This window comes from Rhipicephalus sanguineus, chromosome 4 (assembly GCF_013339695.2).
Source record: "Rhipicephalus sanguineus isolate Rsan-2018 chromosome 4, BIME_Rsan_1.4, whole genome shotgun sequence".
Taxonomy (NCBI): Eukaryota; Metazoa; Arthropoda; class Arachnida; order Ixodida; family Ixodidae; genus Rhipicephalus; species Rhipicephalus sanguineus.
Window position 1 is genome coordinate 131,099,110 of NC_051179.1, and position 6,000 is coordinate 131,105,109.

Sequence of the window (6,000 nt, forward strand, 5' to 3'; positions counted from 1 at the left end):
TTCAACTTTGGCCGGGTGGCTGAATCGGGTGACGTGCCGACAAACAGAAAGACAGACGGAAAGACAGACCAAAATTTCTGCGTTTAAGTTCCCCAAGAAAGACTATCGTCTTTAAAACTGCAGTTAGTCACTGAAAGTATGGCTTCATCCGAAGCACGTGAATAATTTCTGGCGAATGTCTTCGACGCTTTGAACACGGAAAGCCGTCCTGAACAACCTCAATATTGACGTCGCGGATGCGTCGGAGAACTACGTATGGCCTAAGTATCTTCGCAACAGCTTTTTAGAGAGTCCACGCCGATGAACAGGCATACACTATGTCGTCCGCGTTGTATGTGACGAGTCTGTGCCGGAGATTGTAGTGCCTGGCGTCATAGCCTTGTTGTTCGGTGATTCGCAACGGACAAGTTGCCTAGCTTATGCTGTTCGTTGTGTAAATTCTTCAGCGTCCGTCTCACTGCTATCATTTTCGTAAGGGAGCATCGCGTCTGAAGTCATTACTTCACGGCCGTAAACGAGATTGAAGGGCGCCCTCCGAGTGGTCTTTCGACGAGAATGTGACGTAGGATAGGATGTCGTCCCAGTTCTTGCGCTCTACATCTACGTACAGTTGGCCGCAAAATAATACGGACCACGCGAGCACGTGGCGAAATAACCGTCTGCGCCTTCTAGTGGCAAGCTGTTTGCTGTCGAGAGCAATGCTCCGGCGATGGCGTGGCCAAAGCAATCCTCTCGACTGCAGACGGTTTGCCACACGCTCGCGTGGTTCGTATTATTTTGAGGCCAACTGTACATGCTTATCACGTCAGCCAGTGCCCTTTTGAGACGTTCTGTCAGCCCGTTGGTCTGGGGATGATACGTCGTTGTCTTCCTGTGAGTGGTACCACTTTCTCGTAAAATGGTGTCCAAAAGCTCGGCCATGAACGCAGTACCTCTGTCGGAGATAACAACTGCGGGAGCACCGTGCCTTAAAAACGATGGCTTCGATACAAAAACGCGCCGCTTCAGCTGCTGGTGCTCGTCGCAGAGCTCCTGTCTCGGCGCATCGGGTGAAGTAATACGTGGAGACGATGATCCAACTACTTCCCGCTGTAGACGTTGGGAAAGGGCCTAGAAAGTCCATGCCTATTTGCGAAAATTGTGTGGTCGACACGTGAACAGGCTGCAACAGGCCGGCTCGCTTCACTGATGACGGTTTGCGACGCTGGCTATCTAAACGTGTGTGCATGTAAGTTTTCACGACGGCGGCAATATGTATTATCACGGGCAGTAACACTAGAACTCAGTTGTTAATCAGCAAAAACCAAATAATGGTGGAATAAGAAGCATGGAATGCAAAATACACGAGAATCTGCTAGCTATAAACCAATATTTACTTGTGTAGGTAATTATGTAGCTGCTGATTTGTTGCACAAATGAAGCGGATCACTTCTGTACACATGGCATAATTGACAACGAAATTGGAAAAACCGAATGCGGTTTCATCTTCTGTAACAAATATCCAGAACGATGTATCTCGCGACGCCTTTTGGCTGTATCTTTCTTCGTGGACTCTTGGCTGAGAGAGCATTTCCAGGATTTGGGGACATCTGTACGTGGGGCCAACTCTCGGCGGCAGAAACGGCGTCCTACCATAACTGAATGGGAAATAGGTGCAAAAAAAATCATATCTATCGAAAAAAGCTAGTTATCAATAACCACTCCGGGTTCTATACATCAGACCTAGTGGAACATTTTGGTAAAATTGCAGTCTCGCACTACAAAGCGTGTGGCTTCCCATGACAAGTTAACGACGAATTCCATTAGAAACACATGGGGCCCCATTATTGTAAAATATTAAACACTCTTGGAAGCCTCGCCCGTTGTAGTACGACACTAATTTTGACAATGTTCAAGTAAGTCTCTATACTGCATAAAACCGGGAGTCGTTTTTGAAAACTAGCTTTTTTCGTCGGATATAGCTTTTTCGCCTATTTGCCATTCATTTAGGCAGGCCACCACTGTCACCGACGAGAGATCTTGCCACGTGCACACATCCCGAAATTCTGGTCATGCGTATCATGCCATACGATTTCTGTGAATGGTGCGCACTTTGAAGCTGTACACAAAGGGTTGTGCTACAATTCATCAATGGCACAGTCATGGCTTTCACCAATGCCTCCTCAGTTTTCTCTACGGTCTGGTTAACGCGGGCGATTTAAAAGTAGGCACACTTTACAGGCCATGCCACAATTTATCGTGGTCATCGGCCTAGCGATATTTCTTCAAGGCCCAGATAGCGCTATCGGTTTTATAACCTAGAGCAGCCGGTAGAGGTTCTTGTCTGCCGCGATCTTGCCATAGCGTTATGTGTACTTTTTGTTTATTGATAACAAAGTGTCCATAGTGTCAATCAGAATGGCCTTCACAACGAAAGTTTCACATCACACAGCTCACCCGGTAACATTTCTATGAATGTGCGCACAATCAATTATTGCTGTCTGAATTGCAGTTTAAGCACCTTTACAACCAGGGGCGTAGCCGGGGGGGGGGGGGGGGTTGGGGGATTCAACCCCCCCCCCCCCGAAATTTTTCAGTTTTGCTTGCGTATATATACACGCGCACATACAAACACACGCACGAACATACATAAACTATGGTTGAAACCCCCCCCCCCCCCCCCCCGAAAAGAAATTCCGGCTACGCCACTGCCTACAACGTATTGGGCAAGAGGCCCGCCACTGGAAACGCCGGTGCCACCGCCGGCGTGACGTGCTTGGCAGGATCGCGTGGTCTCAGCGGCCGCGTCGGCTGCTTGTGAAGCACTGCTGCGTGCTTTGAAAACGAGTTTAATGTTCCACATGCGCTGCGGTCTTTTCAAATGCGGAGGTTTTCTCGCATATTGAACACAACTGAACCCATTGTAATAGGAGTGGGTTCCTCTGAAGGCGACGAACATGCTGCTCTACTGCTCCGTGGCCCGCGGGTGACAGCCTGCACCGGTACCTGTGGGACAGAAACTGCGTGAAGCGTGGGTTGTGAAGCTAAGAACATAAATAAAGTTGTTTCCATTCCATTCCAACCTAAGAACCGGCAAGCAGCCATCGGCTACGAGTCGTGTGTGCAACAAGCACTTCCGCGATGAAGACTTTCGCTGGTGCATCGGGGCTGCAATGTTCGGTGAGTGGTAGAAAGCGCGCACTGAGAATATCGTTCGCGCGCGCTTTCCGCCGTCTAACGGTGCTTATCTCTCGCAGGACGGAAAAGGCGATACCTTTTACCAGGCGCGATACCATCACAGAAGCTTCCCGTGCGACCTCTTGATCGTCGACCCCGTGTTCAGCGTCCACAAAATCGGTTGCAGATAGTTAAGTCATTGTTTAGATACGTTGGATTCACAGGGTCCCTTATGCATTCCCCTAAGACGACTGGAAGGCGAAAGCCATCTTGCTCTTCTTGCCAGTCGATGTCGATGTATTGATTCTCCCCCGCCCCCTCCTAAAGCTTTCTGTACCTAACGCGGCTGTATACACTACCTCCGTGATCGGCCCTCCGATCACTGAGGCAGTGCAAAGCGACCATGCCGTGTAAATACGCCATGTGACGTCACCCTATGTGGCTTCATGGTGACGTCGTAATATCGTCACAAATTTTGGCAATCTGTGATGTCATGATGAAGACATCACGTGATGTTGATCTTTTGCATCACTCGTGTTGACGTCGCCAACGCGGGAGGCCGTTGACGAATGTCAGTCTTCCCGTTTAATGGGACATTTAAGGCTTTCGCCTTCATAAGCTATACGACGTTTGCTCGTGGATGTACAGTCGCGCTCAATATAACTTGCAACACGGGAGCGCGTGGCCCCACGAGTTTAATGATTGCGCACGGTTGCAACTTGCTTCATTTCTGTAACTTAATATTATTTTCTTATTTGGGAACATCTCCCAGTGAGAGAACAGCGTTTAGTGGTAGAAATAAGGGCTAGTGGAAGGAATGCGAAATCTTTAAACTCGTGAGGCCACACGCTCCCGTGTTGCAAGTCATATTGAGCGCGACTGTACATAGCGAGAGAGCGAAATGCTGCGGCTGATGTGCGCGGCATTTATGTTGGCAATAACATTCTTTCAGCCTAGCTTGAATTCTCCTGGAACAAACATTACGTGCTTTTTAAAAAGCCCGAGTTTATTTGTGCAACTCTCAAACTCAAGTTGGGCGTCTCCAACCCCACGTGTTTTGGAGCCTCATTTACTTATTTGGGAAAGATGCCGCGCTGTTTGCGTTAGACACCACAATGGTGCCAAAATTTCGGGGCAACTTGCCAAATAACGCTGCACATTAAAATTTTGCATTTTACTCTTTACGCGTTGTTGTTACCCCGCTTTGCAGCTGCAGGTTGCTGCAATAACTTCTCCTTCTTTCACCGCTCTTTCAAGTTCATGTGGATCCTTGTTCACAGCTTACGTTTGAAGAACAAGTCCGGCGAACGTTACTGTATTTTCATTTATTTCCTTGGCGTTGCATGCTACTACTTGCTCTGCCTCGTAAACCGCTTTTCCTTCCACCAGCAATCTCGAAGCGGTGAAGCTTTGGTGTATGAATTTGTTGATGGCAGAGGGCGGCAAGTTCAGTGCAATACAAAGGGAACGGTAATCAAGGAGCATATTAAAAACAGCGTCGCATTTGCTCGCGCTTTTTGTAAGCACCAAACGAAACAAGCGCACTGAAATAAGAAACAGAGGCAGAGCAATTGCTCGCTGAGAAGACCGATCAATATGCAGTGCGAGGCAACTTGTCAAATGACATTGAAACATATACGAATTCAGACCGAAAGAAGAAACGTTGAATCGTCGGTGCGGCTATTCACAAGTAGCCACAAGCGCGCCGAAGTCGTATAGATATAGTTGTAACGAAATTGCTTTTGAACTACTCTGATAGCGTCCGCGCAACAATAGTTGTTTGTGTACTCACAAATTCTCAGATTTCGCGGCCTAAAATTCACAGCACGGTGCCAAAACGCGCTCGTAGCAAAAGCGAAACCGCGATGTACAGACATACATGCAAACGCTCATACATGCAGAAGCACCGTCGGTCGCCGCGAATCCGTGCGATCACTAGCTTGAGGCTTCTTTCTGTTATGGTTATTCAGGCAGTCTACTGTAACAAGATATTTCGCATAGTTTGCATTCACTGACTACTTTTCACGCAAGAAGCCGGTTCAGGGGTCTCCATCGCGGTGACCGCCTGAAGCAGGCGCTCCCTTTTTTTGCAAAGAAACAGCGACTGTAAACTATATCTTGTGCTTTTCGTTCATCGAAACTTATCATTTTGACAGCAGAGAACATATTTCGTTCCGAAAGTACTTGCAGAAATGTCCTGGAGGAACTCCGCGAGGTGTTTTTGTAGAGCGCCGACAGCAAAACCTACGGGGAGCGCGATGGCGGTATCCTACCAAGCACGCAATCGAGGCGCGTTCGATAGAGGGCGACTCCGTAACTCCTCGCCCCTAATAGTGTCAATCAGAATGCCCTTGACAACGTGAGTTTGACATCACGCAGCTCACCCTTTCTATGAATGTGCGCTCATTGAATTACTGCTGTCTGAATTGCAGTTTAAGCACCCCTACAACGTGTACGACGCGCTTTCCTCGTGATTACGCTACAGTGTTGCTCCATGTTTCGCACAGGCCTGCAGTTTTTCGCACCAGTTCATTCAGCAGCTGCTGAAAGCTTATTGTTATACTGGTTCTAGTTATGCGTAGTTGGTCATTTCCGGAAGAGTTATTATAATATTAGAATTGTACTGACCAATTCTTTGAAAGATGTGAGAGAAGACTTGCTCTAGCGAAACGAGTAATTGTTTTACACGTACTCTGGGACACCCTCGAGCTTGCCCCAGGCAACAGATTGAAAATTTCCTGTTGTGATAAAAATGCTGCCACCTGCTCAATGGCGTCGAATACCAGGCGGTAGCGTTAGCCATGAAAGCAGTAATTGAAGAAGAAGAAGAAGAAAGAAGAAGCC